Raw genomic sequence first — 19,837 nt, forward strand, 5'->3', positions numbered from 1 at the left:
AGCGAACACCCGTACAGAGGTGCACACCCTTTTCAATTAAGATTTGCCTTTCAATTTCAGCAACATGTTTCCGACTATCTTTAACGCATCCTCCACAAAGTCCCTGACACACTTTTTTAAAGTTGTTACCAGTGGTCTCGTGACTTCATTTGAGAAAATCTTTGGAGTCATCCCTGCTTCCTTTCATTGTATTTTCTGCACTCTGGTTCGTGGATTGGCATTTTTACTTGCATTACCAGCGGACGCTCTTGTGCTTTTTTACATTTTTAAATATGGATGTCCCTCCTATGCAACCTCCGACCCTGCAGCTGCTGACACTGTTCCGCAATCGCATGCTAGAATATTATGGCACAATGCCGTTGGCGATATTAAGCACGGCATATGGATTATCTTTTCGGTTCTCCTACTTCACCTGTCCCCAGCCTGTATTTCACTGCCTGACCTGTGATTTCGATTGGGCCATTGATTTGTGTCTCTGCGGACCGGTTTCTCCTGACGTCGACTTTAATCAGCTGATGACTCCTATCATTACTCACGAGTTGGTTTGTCCTGGCAAAAGGATTATGGCTGTGGCATTGATGCATGGACTACTTGGTCCCTGGAATTTACTGGCGGCAGCACAGTCTTTCTTGGAAGAGAGCTTTCTTGAAAACCCACCGAGCTGTCCTCTGATGGTGATAGAGGATCCGGTGCTGGGAGAGCACGTATGTTCTTTTCCGCTTTTAAATTGGATGGCTGAACTGTTTTCGGATGAAGACGGTGACTTCCTATTGGAGGCTGTTGCAGCTTATTTTGCATACACAGTTATGTCATAGACCTTTTTCATGTTTGATATGCTGAGTACTAGCATTTCATTGACAATTCATTGACTTATTTGTCAAGTTTTTATTATTTACCTTGCCTATTGGCTTAAGACTCGATAAAGTACTTGGCTGTTTTATTTTTCTTTAGCATTAAATGTTCCTAGTTTTTAATGCTTTACCTTGCGGACCGTCCACATATAAACTTGCAATCTGCTCTCATGAGATGGCACTTCTATTATCTCATTCAGTTCGTTTCCGGATCATGAGGAGGTGTCATCTAGGTCCTGGATATCTTTACACCGTGTTAAGTTAGCATGGGCTCATTACCGGTTTAAACGCCATTTTTCCTTTTTTGCAACTTCTGCACACGACACTTAGTTGTTGCTTTAGCTTTCCACCTAGTAGTTCATCGTGGTTTACATGAGAATAATATGTTATTGGTCTACTATCTGCTTTACTTGTTAAACTATATCTGTACAGCGAGTGCTAAAGTTTCAAGAACAACACGATACAGAATTGTTATGAGGTCTGATCTCCACGACTTCATACTCATAACATAAGTGCAACTTCTGCCAATTCTGGGCATGAGGCGGGTTTTATATTGCTTTGCCGAACACACATACACAACAGTTGATGCGGTTCACATGAAGAGAGAGCTGGTGTATGGTGATGTGATTCCTTCAAATCTAAGACACTAAAGTATGGGCACGCCCTAAACCAACACAAAGAGACCTTCTTAGCAAATATTATAATATGTGTATTAGGGAGGGTGAGATATAAGCAGCCGCGGGCCGTGGAGGGAGTTACGATGGGGCAGGGAGGCGGGGAGGGGGAGAAGCAGGGTGGAGCCCTCTCTACCTTGCCCCTCCCCCTCCCCGCCTCCCTGCCCCACCGTAACTCCCTCCACGGCCCACGGCTGCTTATAAGTGTTGCTAACTCTTATTCATTTACAGCATGTTAACATACTGTCACCATTCGCTTTTTATGTACTAGTAACTATGCTGGTAATTTTGCTACTGATAATATGTGTACTTGTATTCTCCACCCTGCTTCTCCCCCTCCCCGCCTCCCTGCCTCACCGTAACTCCCTCCACGGCCCGCGGCTGCTTATAAGTGTTGCTAACTCTTATTCATTTACAGCATGTTAACATACTATCACCATTCACTTTTTATGTACTAGTAACTATGCTGGTAATTTTGCTACTGATAATATGTGTACTTGTATTCTCCACCCTGCTTCTCCCCCTCCCCGCCTCCCTGCCTCACCGTAACTCCCTCCACGGCCCGCGGCTGCTTATAAGTGTTGCTAACTCTTATTCATTTACAGCATGTTAACATACTATCACCATTCACTTTTTATGTACTAGTAACTATGCTGGTAATTTTGCTACTGATAATATGTGTACTTGTATTCTCCACCCTGCTTCTCCCCCTCCCCGCCTCCCTGCCTCACCGTAACTCCCTCCACGGCCCGCGGCTGCTTATAAGTGTTGCTAACTCTTATTCATTTACAGCATGTTAACATACTATCACCATTCACTTTTTATGTACTAGTAACTATGCTGGTAATTTTGCTACTGATAATATGTGTACTTTTATTATCTAAGGTACTACGCCTGAGAAGACGGCATTAGTAAATAAACATTTCAAATACACATCTGTTCTTCTTAACTCCATGTTCTGGTTTCTAAGAAATCTATAACGACCGACTGTTCATGAGTTCCACGTATCCTGAGGTACTATAAGTTCATATTCTGGATTGTCTAAACATTGAGAGTTTGTTATATCCAATGTGACACTGTACCTAGCTTGCTAAGGAGTTTTTGATTACTAACGTGAGTTTTGGGACACCCTAATTCGCCGAGGTTCCAATCCTCTGTCCACAGTTCTGTGTGAGAACAGAAACCCTGCGACAGGGGCACCCCCGACCCTTGCTGGAGCTTCATCACACTTGCGATACAACTCCAGCAATGCGCCACCTTTACGGCACAGATACATCACGCATCTGTGCTGTTTTTGCCCCATGATGCGCCGCATTGTAAATGCAGCACACCATAGGTGACGGAACAGCGGCACAGAATGACTAACACATCCCTGGTGATGCGCCAGTCATCATAAATGTATCCCTATGCTTCTTATCTTGTTGGAGATGAACCGCCATATATATCATCAAAGTTTTTTGCATTTCCTAAATAGCGAATTTTAAGGAATAAATAGCGATTCTTTACCATTCCTAGTTTGCGATGAGCTATTTGCTAATTAGCCGAATGTAGCCCAATGAAGCCCAATGTAGCCCAATGTAGCCCAAAGATGGCCGCCAGACACACAAAAAAACAAATGTAGCCCAAATATCAGCCAGATGTAGCCCAACTATAGCCCAGTGACAGAATGACCAATCAGCTTCGCAAACCTCCGTTACGCGAAGCGGAGCGCTGTTACAGATATATATCTTTTTTTGAACGTTAATTTCTCAAAATCCACTGGAGCACATATATTGAGACCTAGCAAAGGCACATCGGGCTACCAGTCCCTATTATTTTGCCAAGTTTCGTGCAAATCCATTCAGCCGTTCAATTATTATTATTATTATTTTTTTTTGCCCCGCGGGGCCCTTTTAAAACCTCCACATCAAACCTAGGGGGTCAGCGAGGATCTACTATGCCCCCTTATAGTTATTTCCCCCTTTGTTTTGACCTCCTCTTGTCTCTCGATCCTACCGAGAGACAAGATGGCGGCCGCTACGGACTGTTTGGAATGTTGACAGACGCCGGAGAACCAATCAGCTTCGCTTCACAAAGCTCCGTTGCGCGAAAAGTCCGCGAACCAGAGCGCTGCCCGGTCCGCTGTTACAGATATATATCTTTTTTTACACGTTAATTTCTCAAAATCCACTGGAGCACATATATTGAGACCTACAAAAGGCACATCGGGCTACCAGTCCCTACAATTTTGCCAAGTTTCGTGCAAATCCATTCAGCCGTTCGGGCTAAAAGTGAGGCCAACCGCCCTATGGAAAACTCAATGTTAAAAACACGTTTTGGGACCCCCCTTTTTTCTCGGCCCCCACTGGACGAACCCCCCCCAAATTTTCAAGGGCTGCTCAGAAACAAAATGTGCCATTTTCCTGAAAATTTCAGCCAATTCCGTCCACAAACGCCAAAGTTATTAGACATAGAATTTTCAAAAAACCCATAGAGAAAAAATCCTAACTATATATACCTACTGGCGACCGCCAGTAGGTAATATATATATATATATTCACTGAAAAAACCATAGGTTATAGACCATATATAGTTAGGAATTAGCATTTACAAAACCTTGAAAATTCACTGAAAAAACCATAGGTTATAGACCATATATAGTTAGGAATTAGCATTTAAAAAACCTTATTTTACTCACACAAAACCATTGAAATTCCATATATAGTTAGTTGCACTAACTATATATCGCGCACCCGCAATCCACTGCTGATCATGTCACATATTACATCATTCATGACATGGTCAGTGACATCACTGATGACATCACTGATGACATCTCAAATGACATCACTGATGACATCACTGATGACATCTCAAATGACATCACTGATGACATCACTGATGACAACATCCGGTGACTGTATGTTTCTGTAAAGTTAAAATATGTCTTACATATTGAAGAATGAGTGGATGTAGAAGTGTCTGAACAAAGGATTTAGTAGGTGCGTGACTGACTGTATGAGTGAGTGATTAAATGTGTCTCACTGAGTGCATGGGTTAGTGACTAAACTGTCTTAATTTGTGCATCATTATGTCTGTTGTTCTGTAAACTGCTGCATGTGTTGATCAGTAGCTATATGATTAACTATATGGGTTATTGATTGGTTGCCCAAGTATTTGTATGGGAGACTGAGAGTGTGTATGGGTGGCTGGGAGGTGTATGACTCTCTGCATAGATGTATGGGTTCAAAAGTGCATGTGGAAACAGCTGTATGGGCGGTTGACTGTGTGCATGACTGTATTGGTGAGTGAATAGATATCTCAGTGCTACATGTCAAAGTAAGTACATATGTAAAATACAGTACATGTGAGAGTTGACATATATAAATAACTGTGCATAAGAGCCAGTGAATGTGTGAGTGGCTGTATGGATCATTGTGAACTTGTATCCAGGATTGTATAAGTGAGTAAATATGTTTTAGTATATGTTTGAATAAGTAAGGTGTGTTTAACTGTATAGTTAAGGAAATGGAGGTGTGATTGATTGTTTGCATGACTGACTAGGTGTGTGTGTAACTTCATGGATGAGTGACAGTCTATGAGTGTCTGTTTACACTGAGTGTATCTAAGGTTATATTAGAGTCTGAAGAGGTTCATCGTATTATCACATGAATGATGTCATCAGTGATGTGATCAGTAATGTCAAATGAGATGTCATCAGTGATGTAATCAGTGATGTCATTTGAGATGTCATCAGTGATGTCATCAGTGATGTCATTTGAGATGTCATCAGTGATGTCATCAGTGATGTCACTGACCATGTCATGAATGATGTAATATGTGACATGATCAGCAGTGGATTGCGGGTGCGCGATATATAGTTAGTGCAACTAACTATATATGGAATTTCAATGGTTTTGTGTGAGTAAAATAAGGTTTTTTAAATGCTAATTCCTAACTATATATGGTCTATAACCTATGGTTTTTTCAGTGAATTTTCAAGGTTTTGTAAATGCTAATTCCTAACTATATATGGTCTATAACCTATGGTTTTTTCAGTGAATTTCATTGGTTTTTTAAAAGCTAATATCTACAGCTGTAAAATGTATTCTTCTTTAAATCCAAAAATATATTTTATATGTTTATTAATAATTTTTTTTAAATATTTTTTTTGTTTCGCTCCCGGTCCGCGAACCAGGAAGCTTCCCGTTAGCTCAATTCGATTCCGCGATCCGGTCCGCGAACCGGTAACAAATCAACATAGTTACGGTATCGCGTTGCCGCGTAATGCGTCTTATGACGTACTGCGTTAGCGCACCCGGAAGTGCCCCGGGGCGCGGACCGAGGCGCGAAACGCAACTCCCCGGAAGCGATCCGCGGCGCGAAAGCGCGACGTATCGCGTTGCCGCGAAATGCGTCTTGTGACGTACTGCGTTAGCGCACCCGGAAGTGTCCCCGGGCGCGGACCGAGGCGCGAAGCGCAGCGAACCGGAAGCTAACCGGGGAGCGTTCCGCAGCGCGTAACATGAAAGTTAGAGTCATGTGACTTGTTAATAAAGCTTTTCATTGGTTCATTTCACTTTTAGTTTCATAATTATGGAAGGCTAGGTCAGGTGACCTAAAAATAACACTTTTCATTGGTTGAGAACTATTGTTTTTCCCAAATGATGAAAACCCCTCCTTCTTTCCTCACTCTGACTTTCATCATTGTGAGAGGAAGACCTTTATTCATAGTAGAGCAATGGCTTCAGTACTTGCTTCAGCTGGTGCACCCCCACCACCACCTCCACCTCCTCATGGGAAGAGAGGACCACCTCCCCAGGTCATCACCAACACTGAGGAGGAAGAGGAAGAAATGGAGGAAGAGGAGGGAGAAGAACCACAGTTCTTGGAAGAGGTGCCCCGGGTTTCCCATAGGAAAGCCAGTTTCATCTGGCAGTTTTATTCAATCCCTCCAGGGCAAAAGAAAGTGAATGCGAGGTATGTGACCTGCCTCATCTGCAAAGAGAAATTATCAAGAGGGACTGATAAAAAGTATAGCTATGGGAACTATACCATGCATCGGCACATGACCAGGAAGCATCCACTTAATTACAGCCGGGCGGAAATACGGGATATGGAACAAAACCCAACAGCAACTCCTGTGGCCAGGTCAACATCGTCAATATCATTGACACCAGCAGAGGCACGGGAAACTGTGCCAAACATCCAAGAGAATTTTGGGCACATGAAACATACTTGTATGCACTGTGGTGCGTTGATATCATGTGGTAACATGAGTATTAATGCCATCAACCTGGCTTATGACAATCATAATTGCCCTAACCGCCCCCAGTAATTTTTTTTTGCTCCTGTTGAGCCCTTTTCAACGCCTGTTTTTTGTTGTTCCCCCCCCCCAAAAAAACCCCAAAAAAATATAAAATCGTTCAAAAAATACAAAAAAAACAAAAAATGTTCAAAAAATACAAAAAAAATATAAAACAACAAAAATATAAAAAAAAAAGTTCTTTTCAGAACTACCTTCCCTTTCCAAAAAAATTGCTAGAATGTTTAGCACTCTGGCAAGCTCTATTTCTTTTGGTTCGCTTCCGGTTTAGCTTCCCGGTACGCGTACCGGGAGCTAACCAAAAAAAAAACTTTTTAAAAAAAAAGAGTAAGTATAAGGAAAGTAAACAGAGAGTGATGTTTCAAGAAAGACAGCTATAGGTAGTAAAGAAGAGATACTATTTAATAGATCTATTTACCAAAAAACAGACAGAAGATGGTATAATTGTGAAAAACAAAATAGATAACGAAGTGAAAGAAAAACAAGCATTGGCATAGCCAATAGGTATCGACTTTTGGACCTTCTAAGTCTTTAGTTATGCAGCATAATATCCTTGGTGCAGCAACATCAACTGTTGCATGGCTAAACACGTATAAGGTCCCAAAGGCGAGACCTATTGTCTATGCCAATGCTTGTTTCTTAAGTAGAATTGCAATACGTATGGCTCTTCCATGTAAAAAAATCTTATCTTGTGCTCTAAAGATTGCTAAAGTCTCGACAGAGAACAGGCTAGATTGTAAGTAGGGTAAATTGCGCTTGGTGATCTGTTTGAGGGAGCGTCTGCTTTGCCTGGTGTCTTTGGAGAGCAATTTTGATTGTTATACTGGACAATATAGCCCTAATGTAAATAACATAGGGGCATATTATCAACATAGGCAATAAAAGTTTTGCAGCTTTTATAGGCAGAAATGTGTCGCTAAAGCTGCTTTTGCGGCAGAAAACTGCCGCTAAAGCCGCTTTTGCACCAGTTTTCTGCCAATAAAAAGAGCAATAATTTTATTGGCTGCATTCATAATATGCCCCTTAGTGTGCTTCAACTACACAGAGAAAGCATTATGAACAAATAGTGATACAGTGATCAGTCAAAGACACTAAGAGTAATAGAGACGGAGTGAGTGAACAAGAGTGAGGAACTATGAAAAGAGAGGGACTGAGAAAAAAAGTGGAAGGAGTTGAGTAAGTAGGTAATAGAGAAAGGAATGAGGGAAGTAGCAAAGGCAGGAAACTGAGGATTAAAGAAATGAAGCAGTGGAACTAATAGTAGTTCAATGTGATAGAAATGTAACGAAAAGAGTACAAAATACTTACCTTATAATTGTCGTTAAATTCCTCACTTTTTATTTTTATACTTTCAATCTGTGAAAGAGAGAACAAACATTTGAAAAATATAAAAACATGTATTGAAAAATTACAAAAGACAAGGGCAAAGATTGAAGGACAAACAGTTTTTCAATAACTTTGACACTTACAGAAGCTACACAGTCCTAAAGATATACATTTTAAAGTAACACTATCTTGATGCAGATGAAGTGAGGCCTATCTTAAAACATGGTGCATCTTTTGCATTGCTGTTCTCTCAGAAAAGTGTCGCAAGACACTAAAATTTAAAATAATTGCTTCAGGATGCCAATAAGATGTCTACTATCCAGAGTTTTGTTTCAGGTGAGGCCTACTCAGGGTTGCAGATGAAATTTCAAGTTGTTGAAGAGAATAGAAGACATAATACATGTGAAGGTCTACCAATGAAGTGAGTCATGTCCACTGCAATCTTCAACAAAGTCCAAACCTCCTATGTTTCCCTGGACAGACCTAAACTTGATCTGCACAATGTGATTCGTAATGATAGGAAACACAGGTGATGTAATTGAAATACATGCAATTTATTTTGCTCATTTCACAATCACATCACTTCTGTTTCCTTTGCTTAGGTATCTCATTGTGCAGATGTAGTCTAGCATATCAAAGAATACGCAGAAGTGCAGCACTGCATGCAACAACTTTGACACTTACAGAAGCCTCACCTTCTCCATGCCTTCTACACAGTTCTACATATACATCATAAATGGAAACATTACAGAATTAATTATACATGTTAAATGGTTTATTTTTGCTGTTCTCAGAATGTATCAAAATTCACTAAAAACAGTGACTTGAAGGTATTCATCATGTAACAGCGGGGAAAAAAAAACACAATCAAAATGATTGTGTTTAAAAAACCCATACAAGATCAGAAATCAAAAATCAGAACTCCTTAAAGTTAACTTACTTTCCATGACGTCCAAGGATGTCCTATGAATAGCTTATACTCTTTTGTGCTGTTATTACTTTCAGCCCACCAGTTTCTGAAAGAAAATCTCCATCGTTTTTAAAAACATGTTACATACAATAAATGACTTCTTGCTCTCTACCACAAGATTCCACAAGGCCAAATTTTGTCAGAGCCATGTATAACTCTTGGATTTCTTGTTAACCAATCCCATCATTTGGCATTCCCGCAACTTTCAGAATTAAAATGTTGAAGATCATTTTCACAATCCTGGAATAGTAATATCTTCCCCTTCTTGCTCAGTCATGTTCTACATTTCGTATGACACTGATACTGCTTAATATGAAGCAGACTTACACTACCTCTATGAGTACTACAATTATTTAATTCTCTACATCACTTTTAATCACAAAGTAATGTAAAACAGTAGACAGCATTGCAGACTTACATTCCCTCTACTCCATGTTTTGATTGGCTGCTTTAATTAGCTTATGAAAAGAAACAGTTTTTCTGAACTCATTTAAACTGCACATACATGTCCATGATGTCCAATCCTATGATTAGAAGTTATGTCTCTGAACTACACTTATCCTCAAGGCCAAATTGTGTAGGAGCCATTAGAACTTCTTGAAATTCCACAGATCATATCCCGAGATTATTTTCCTAAAATTTTGGTTTTAAAAACACCAGGTAAGAGTTTTTAAGGTCATACGGCAATTTTTTTTTGAAAATTACAACAGAATCATTACAGAATGACCAGCCATTTCTAGACTTTAAATAAGCTGTGTAATGTCCTGATGATATTGAAGGGCCGTCATGATATATAATTGCTGTAGTTACAAAAGTCCTTCCTGATATTGACAACTGCGAAGCTACAAATTTTTTTATTAAAGTTGTCAATTTTGTTCCATCAGGCCTACATCGTTGGAACATTAAAATGATGTACTGGCCATATGTTCGTATAAATAATGTGGACATCATTTCAGATTTACATTGGCTACACTCCATGTTGTGATTAGCAGCTTTTACTAGCTTATTAAAGGAGACTGATTTACTGTCTGGCAAAGTTAAATATACAAATCTTTCTGAGTCTACACTAGTAGTACTTGATACCATACAGTTCTCGCAGTCATGCTGCCATTGATAAGAAAGCCCAAACAGCTGATCTACATCTACACTTTCAGCATGTAATACATGAAGCATATACATTAAAAACTCCTGACAATCTTGCTGAATATTTTGAGAGAATTGTGTTTGGCCTGAACATCTATCTAACAGATTTCTAATTTCAGACACACTTTCTATGTTTCTTCTATCAGTGGTACATTTCTCTAACACAGAATTTAACAAACTGCAAAATCTTTGATCAGAATTGACCACAATCTCTTCTTTTGCATTTTTTAGAGAAAACAAAACATTCATTACTACATTAGCATAGCAGTTGACACCAGAACTGTTTTCAAACTGAAAACCAACAACATCTTCAACAGAATCCTCTTTGTTTCTGCTTGTAATTTTAGGTTCATTCACTTTTTTTCTTTTTGCTACAACCTGCCCAGTATTGTTCTCATTTCTTCGTTTCCGGCCTACCAGACGTTTCTCAAACAAAGGAAACTGAGGCAAATGTGGCGCATACTCTCTTCTTAACCTATTGTATTCCTTAACACAATCTAGATCTGCACAAATGTTTCTGACATCACAGTCAATCAAGTACAATCCCGATAAAGTTCTAACTCGTGACAATGCCACATATGCCATACCCTCCTTGAACACAGAACTGCCAATATTCACCAATGCAGTGTCTACACTTAAACCTTGCGATTTATGAATTGTCACCGCATATGCCAAGCAAACAGGGAACTGCTTACGGCGAACATATAAGTCTTTTACAAGCAAAAATCTAGCAGAACAACGAGCAATTAGCTGTACTTCCTCAATGCCATCAAATTTAATTTTTAAAAATTCAATTCCATCTCTATTTCTGTATTTCACAAAATCAACAACATTACCCATTGATCCATTTACCAGACCTCTTTCAACATGTAAATTCCTTCTTAAAATTATACGGCAGTTCAAGCACACATTCAGAGTCTTTTCAAAACCTGCAGTTTTAGATATACTCTTCTCTAATGAATCCAATTTTGTTTTCAGATTCTCAGACAAAATAATTGTTGATCCCATATGCTCTACTCTATCAATAGCTTCCACTTTCACAATCTCTTGCTTTTCTAAATGCAACATTTTGTTGTTAAATTTTGCACATTCTGCAAGAGTTGGCATCAAACATATTCCAGATTTCTTATCAGTAATTTTCTGAAAAATATTCTCAGGCACAACATCTTGTTCTGGATATAAATTTGACAGTAATCGTGCATGTAAAGCTTCTTTCCCATGCTCGGTCACTTTTCCAATTCTAACATCTTGTAGAATAGTCTTGTAAACTTCATCCTTTGCCTGACGCATATTTTCATGCAGTTCAGCATAATTGAAGTTTAACCATATATTGACGTTGCCAATGCTGCCTAGGCACTTCCTGGTATCTTCATGCGTGAGCATTTTGAACACAGGTTGCCCTTTCACTGGTGTCAGCTGCAGAAGATCTCCAAAAACAATGATGTGTTTGCCACCGAATAACACATCATACTCTGTTTTGAGAACTTCTTGCATCCTCAAATGCACAAAGGCAAGCATGACATTGGAAACCATGCTTACTTCGTCAATGATAAGAAGTTTCATTTTCCTCAAGATTCTTGAAACTTCAAAACAAGCATCTCCAGATAGCTTGTGATATTCTAATTTGTTGTCATGCTCCACTGGCAGCATCAGTAAACGATGTAAAGTAATCCCTTTAATATTATGTGCTGCCAGTCCAGTTGGAGCAGTGACAACACAAGACAGTGATGACTCTGTCCTTTCCTGCAAATAGCATGAAATTGCTTTAATGAGGAAACTTTTTCCAGTTCCCGCTTCTCCACTCACATACAGTCGGACAGGCTTCAACGACGTACATGAGCATTCTTTCTTATCATGACTTAATCCATGATCAATTTGCATGGTAACTTCGTCATATATTTTCCTCTGCTCAACGTTGAGTTGCCTTTCCAACTCTTCTAAGTTAACCGCATCCTCTTGAGCATGTGCCATGGCTCTTTCCACCTCATTCATAGCAGTGGCAGCTTCATTTTCAATAAGAGGTCCTCCTAGTGGATCCTGGCTCAATGAAGCAGAACTCTGACTGTCCTGAGAACTGTCTCTGGCAATCTCGGCTGCAATCGTTGCTTCCTGCTCAATTTCCGCATTCAACATTTCTACATATTTGGGAAAAGCAGGACATTCTATGGTCTCCTTGGCGGCATTGAAAGAGTCTTCGTAACAGAGGAAATCTCCAAGCAGTTCCTCTTCTGCACGCCAAGGCTTGAAAAGTTGCAAAAGTGCTAAATAGAAAAACTCCTTTTTTTCAGGAGATTCGCCACTCAATTTTCGATGGTTTATCAAGTGGCATTTTCTTTGCTTGACCAGACATCCCTCACTTCCTATTACAGCATACACTCCTTTCTCAGTATCTTCTTTGATGTTCCTCTTGAACATGTAATTTTGCAGAACCTCATACAGACAAACATTCTCTAGGTGACTGCTTCGATTTGGATAATATGTATCCAACATGTTTGTCTTCAAAATGTCGGTACTGTTTGGCTCCTTTTCCGCCAAATACTCAATTTCCCGCACAGGTTTGAGAACTCGATTACGCGTTGCAGCAAGACCAAGACTCGCCCAAACGATACTCCTGGACTTGGCATAGAGACTTGCTGAAGACAACCGGTCAGAACATTCGTACGCTCCGATTTCTCGATGCGACAACATCTTCAGACTGAAACTGTACAACTTCTTGCTGAGGCTCTTTTCATGGGAAATGTCCTCCCACATATCCTTCAATTCTGTCTTCTCTTTTTTGGTGATATACGACGTCACATACCGAGCCACAGCCATACAGTTATCAGCCACAAACTGTATATCCATGTTAGCATTCCACATGGACAAAATCACCGGGTTGTAGTCGTTGATATACTTGGACTCTTCGTTCCTCTTCAAATTGTAAGTGTTTTTAGGTGATTTCTTCATCACATTATGTCGCAGCGAAGACATCAAACTGTTTACTCTTCCTTTAGAAATCACCGGTCGTGGGAAGCCGAAACGACATTTGGTGTAGAACTTGTCTTTGTTTCGGAATTTACGACGGCAGTACTTTCCACATCGATGGCTTTGGAAACGCAGAACTTTTTCTCTTAGGCTTTTCTTCTCCTTTGCGTTTGGAACAGCACACGTAGAATACTGTTGGATGAAACTCATCACTGAGTCTTCTGGATCCGTTCCAAATTTAGGTGCATCCTTGATCCACAGCAACATATGTATATGAGGAGCTCCTCTTGCTTGGTACTCCTTTCTCCAGAAGAAATCCAACACCTCTCCAAGAGGTGGATTCTTCTTATTCATGATGAAAGACATCATAGCTTCAAATCTATGATTGAAGTACCTACATACATTGACTGGATCCAAAGAGCACAGTTCTCCGGGTGTCTTGAATTCGATGTTTTCTACGTTAGCATTTGCCTCTCGTAGAAATTGAAGTAAGTCTTCCCAGCCATACTCGGCACAACTCAGAGTGAGGAACCATGTGGGAGTACCTAAGTTCCTCAGCATACATTTTAAATCACCATGACGACGGTACCAGTACTCATTAGTACCACGCTGACACGCCATGAGATTAATCAGGTGAGATTCCAAAATACTATCTTGGACATTCACTTTATCCATAAAATCACTTGCCGAGATGTTTTGCATGTGTATACCACTTTTCAAGATGTGGTTCACTGCATATGACAGTCCAGACAGATCGCTTTCAAACAGGAGATGAAACAAATAAGGAATGCATTGTCGAAACCTAGCATCTCCTGCATACAATCGCAAAGTCCGGTATTCAGAAGCAGGAATTTGATGAGGTCGCTCATCATATCTTCCTCCCTGACCTGTTGGAAAAAGCTGTGGGAAACACCGAGCTTCCAAACTTTCCTCCCAAACACTAATGGGACTCCCTTTGGCTTGTTTCATTTGAAACAACTCAATAGCATTCCCCATGACTTCCTTTGAATGCAAAGGATGAACACTATAATGTTCATATATTTCCTCACTAGTAGAGGGTTCTACTTTCTCAATTTGACCAGCACACAAATCGCTATCCTCTTCCTCACTTACTTCCTCTTCTGCAACATATACATTCTTATAGTATTTATTATTTTTTTTCAAATACAATGTTGCCTTTTTAACTTTCCTAACATCTACTAAATCTTGCCATATTTTCTTATTCTTTGTCGGAACCCCATTAACTAAGATAACCAGAGGTTCCTCTTCCACTTTTTCTACTCCAATTGTGTTAATGTTTTTCTTCAAATCTAGAGGCAAATAAACAACTCTTCCCTTTAATCCTCTCTGTAAATCTGATGGAGGCAATTTCCCTGTCTTTGGCTCCATTCTTACAATAGCCTGAAAGGGATGGATACTTTGAATCAAAATAGATTCATAAGTATTTAAATCCTTCAATTCAGAAGGAATCTCAACCAATTCCAGATTATTATGAACTGCTCTAGCAGGCATCTGGTTTTGTTTTAATTTGTTACAACAATAAGTACACACACGTTGATCCAATCCCAAATCAAAACAATTTTCTACCATCAAGTATGTTGCAAAATCCTTCCATTCACTATTATTTTCCCTTTCACTTTTTGCATATAAATCCACTAACTTAGTCTGATTCTTATAATAAGTGCGTCTACAACACACACAAGTGAAATTAGGCCTCTCACTTGATTTCATGTCAAACGTCGCAATTTCCCTCTGGAAATTATCTGTACTGGAAACCTGTACACTATCTTCCAAATGACCCTCTACTTCTTGCTCAATTTCAACATTCTCCTCTTTACTTCCAAAGTAACAAAACTCAATTTCTTCACATATATTCTTCACATCTATTTCAGAACCATGCAAAAGAGCAGCGCATAATTGTTTCAGCATAATTGCTGGACCTTAGCATAATACAACAGTCTAACTAACTTCCTCACTTTGTTATGATGCACTGCTAGCATCCTGAAATGATGAAAAACACTCTGGCATACTCTCCTGGAAAGACAAGCCAGTGAATGACCATGCAAACCTGTCACTTCTCTCACTCTGCAAGGATCTAATTCTTGCAACAACCTTATTTTCTGCTTCAAACTTTTCTTGTTAAATGACCGTACAAAATCACAAAGCAAATTGATGGAATCCTGTCGCACACTGCAAATACTACTACACTTCCAGGTGTACACAGGACCCTTACCACGTCTTCCTAAAACCTCATTACCTAACAACTCTTCTGCCTCTGTTGTCACAAGTTTTTCTTTTTCAACTGGACAACCATCTTTCACTTCATAAGCACGACCACTGATGTCAACTGCATGCACCAAATCATTATCCTGGAAATAACTCTCTTCATTAAAAAATGCCTCACAGCTTGAACTATGTATCCATTCTCCAGAAAAAACTTCACAAAAATTACTACGATTAACTATTCTCTTCCATCTACTATTTCTTTTGAAATCAAAAATTGCCTTGTTTAGCTTCCTAATTCTATTGATTATCAAAATAAATAACTTACGTTTAATTTCAAAAGCCTGATCAATAACTTTCTCAACTTTTTTTTTTCTCCTATAAAAAACTAATTTCTGTTGACCTTTCTTAATATTTTTTAACAAATTGCCAATTATCCTGTTACGGAACATTCGTTTACGAATCTCCGTAAACTGTTGTTTCCTTCTACTATCATGCACAGATTTATCTCTTGCTCTAGCAGTAACATTTTCATTTGTCCTTTTCTTTCCATTTGATTTACTTGTGTTGTTATGGATTGAAACATTTTCTGTACTAATATTTTTTTTATTATAAATATTTCTTATGAAATATTTAGAGCTCTTACCCGGTGCTTTCTTCATCGCTTGAGAAATCTTTTTGTTAGAGGACTGCTGCATTTTTTTTTTCTCCTGCTGTCTTTGACGTTTTGCAGCCTTCATCTCTCTTATTTTTGTAGGCATAGTTGAATCTGAGGAAAAATATAATAAAAATGTTATTAAACATTATTATCAAACAGTAAATCAGTAATAGTGATCAAAAACATAACACACTACTTGACATTTTAAATAGAAGATTTTTTAGTCCTTGCAAATTTACAATACAGAAATAGCAGAAAAGAAATGAGATTTATATTTATGTTACCTATGCTATTTTATATGTGAATCTGATCTAATTTTATGAGCATATTTTAATATTTTATTGAAGACACTACACATAACCTGTTTTTGAAGGTGTCTTTATTTTTAAATTAAACGGTTTACCTTTTTACTTTTTATTGATTATAAATTTTAAAAATAAATGTTTATAATTCCAAAGGCTCAAGCAGGTCAGCTTCCCATCCTATATCATATAATTCGGACAAATCTGCATCCTCATCACGCTCTTCTTCATCCTCAGGATTTAAATCATCCAATGGATCAACATCCACTGATGTTTCAATTACAAGTTCAATGATGAGGTCAAAATCAACTGATTGCAGATTGTCGCTCATGTTGAGGTTGTCTTTATCTTTAAAGAAAGACAACAACAATGAGATGTTGCAGAGTAAGAGACAAATCTCACAGATTATAATAGTAAAATTATTTAACAAGAGTAACATTTTGCAGCTATTATTTAGCCATGTCCAGCGATGCTGAGCAGGTGAAGCCTATGTCTAATTTTTCACTGAACAGGACTCATCTGTTCTTAACCTTGGATAAGCCTCAACGACTCTGTGTCCCCTGCACATACTCAAATGTTAAAGTGCAGATTTATATTAAATGGCACATCCCCAGGCATGCACCAGTTAATGTGCACCACTGCTTTACCACCCATGGTGTGCCGCATTTACAATCAGATAGGAGAAAGCTGCTTCAAAACCCTGCGCCTGCTTGAAGCTGGCATAGGTCTTGACGCAGCATTGTATAGATGGGGCACCCCTGATCCTTGCTGGAGCTGCATCGCACTTACGATACAACTCCAGCAATGTGCCACCTTTACAGCACAGATGCGTCACGCATCTGTGCCTTTTTTGCCCCATGCTGCGCCGCATTGTAAATGCAGCACACCATGGGTGGCGGAACAGTGGCGCAGGATGACTGTCACATCCCTGGGGATGCGCCACTCATCATAAATCTATCCCTAAGCTTCTTATCTTGTTACAGATGAACTGCCATATGTATCATCAAAATATTTTACATATTATAAATAGCAAATTTTAAGGAATAAATAGCGATTCTTTACTATTCCTAATTTGCAATGAGAAAATTGCTAATTGCAAATTACCCATTCATTTCCATAGGCTAGGAGGCTCATAGGAATTAATGTTGCAAGTTGTGATTAGCAATTAGCTCATCACAAAATAGGATTTTTTTCAAGCGTGCAGGGGTATCTCAAGAACACCCTGCTGCACCCCTGAAAAAGAAATTTGGGAGCACATGTTACATCTACATGCCCTAATGGCATGTATGGGCGTCATATGGGACCTTTTTTTTTTTAGAAAAAAAAATGCTTTTTGAAAAGAATTCGCAAATTACCACAAACTAGAAGTTGGTGGTAGTTTCCAAATCCTTAATATCATTTTTTACATATTTTTTTTTGATACATTGCATTTAAGGAATCACAAATTTTGAATTATTGACATTTTAAGTAATTTCCACATGTGCACTGTTTTCTAAATATAATTTGAAAATCGTTTTTGGGGAAAAGTAATGGTTTGCAAATTTATGACAAGGACATAATGGTGTATGCTTCTCTATAAGGCATTTCAGTATCTCTAATGTCATTTTTCCCATATTACATTATAAGACCTTTCCCCATGAAGCACATTCCTTGTAAATATGCTCCCACCAGTGCATTGCAAATTTAGATTTTGACTGTTTCAGACACATAGCCATGTTGAAAGTGACCCAAAAAAATTGCAAACGTTTTAAAAAAAAACATTCATGTGTCTTAATGACATTTTAAGTCATTTCCCCATGGACAATGTTTTCTAAGTGGCACAAAAGAGGTATACACATATCATAAATCTGTCCCTAGCATTATAAATGATTAAATCAGGATGACAATAAGATGTGGCCTATCCAGAGGTTTGTTTAAGGTGAGGCCTACTCAGGATTGCAGATTAAAGTTATGCTTGATGAAGAATACAGAGGAGATAATTTATTGTAAAGGCCTACCAATGAAGTAAGTGATTTCTACTTCATTGCACCAGTCATCATAAATGTATCCATAAGCTTCTTATCTTGTTAGACATCAACCGCCATATGTATCATATAACTATTTTGCATTTCCAAAAAAGCGAATTTTAAGGAATAAATAGCGATTCTTTACCATTCCAAATTTGTTTGAGAAAATTGCTAATTGCAAATTACCCATTCATTTCCATGGGCTAGGAGGCTCATATAAATGAAGGTGCAATTTGCGATTAACAATTTGCTCATCACAAATTAGGAATTTATTCCAAAAGTGCAGGGGTGTCTCAAGAACACCCTGCTGCAACCCTGAAAAAGAAATTTGGGGGCATATGGCGAACATAAATTTTAACAACATTCCTTTACCTCAAAAACGATTTTCAAATCATAACTTCAAAACACTACACATGGGAAAATTACTTAAATTGTCCTTAAGACACATAAAAGCGTTTTTTGATTGGCTTTCCTGCATGGTAGGGTCACTTTTAACATGGCTATGTAACATAAACATTCAAAATCAAAATTTTCAATGTACAGGTGGGAGCATATTTACAAGCAATTTGCGCCACAAAGAAAGGTCTGACATTAAAATGGGAAAAATAACATCAGGGACAGTCAATTGCCTTATAAAGAACCATACACCATTATGTCCTTCTCATGAATTTAAAAACAATTCCTTTTTCCCAAAAACGATTTTCAGATCATAATTTCAAAAAACTGCACATGAGAAAATGACTTAAAATGTCATTGAAACACATGAAAGCGTTTTTTTTTTGGCTTTCCTGCATGGTTGGTTCACTTTTATCATGGCTATGTAACACAAACATTGATAATTAAAATTTTCATGCACATGTAAGAGCATATTTACAAGCAATTTGCGCCACAGAGAAAGGTCTTACACTAAAATGAGAAAAATAACATCAAGGACAGTCAATTGCCTTATAAATAACCATACACCATTATATCCTTGTCATGAATTTAAAAACAATTCCTTTTCCACAAAAACGATTTTCAAATCATAATTTCTAAACACTGCACATCAGAAAATGACTTAAAATGTCATTAAAACACATGAAATCATTTTTTGATTGGCTTTCCAGCATGGTTGCGTCACTTTTAACATGGCTATATAACAAAAACATTCAAAATCTAAATTTTCCATGCACATGTGAGAGCATATTTACAAGCAATTTGCGCCACATAAATCATAATTTTCTCCTTAAAGCACACTATTCTCTATCTAAAGTAAAGAAATATTTTCTCACCTTAGCAAATACTTTGAGTTTGAAAACAGTCTCAGAAACACACCAATTTGTCTTCAGCAGAGCAAAAGGTATGCACTCCAGAGTCTGCAGCTATCAAAAGCACAGAAATGGTGTAATTCTTCACACATATTTCTCATGTCACCC

This window comes from Lissotriton helveticus, chromosome 6 (assembly GCF_964261635.1).
Source record: "Lissotriton helveticus chromosome 6, aLisHel1.1, whole genome shotgun sequence".
Classification (NCBI taxonomy): Eukaryota; Metazoa; Chordata; class Amphibia; order Caudata; family Salamandridae; genus Lissotriton; species Lissotriton helveticus.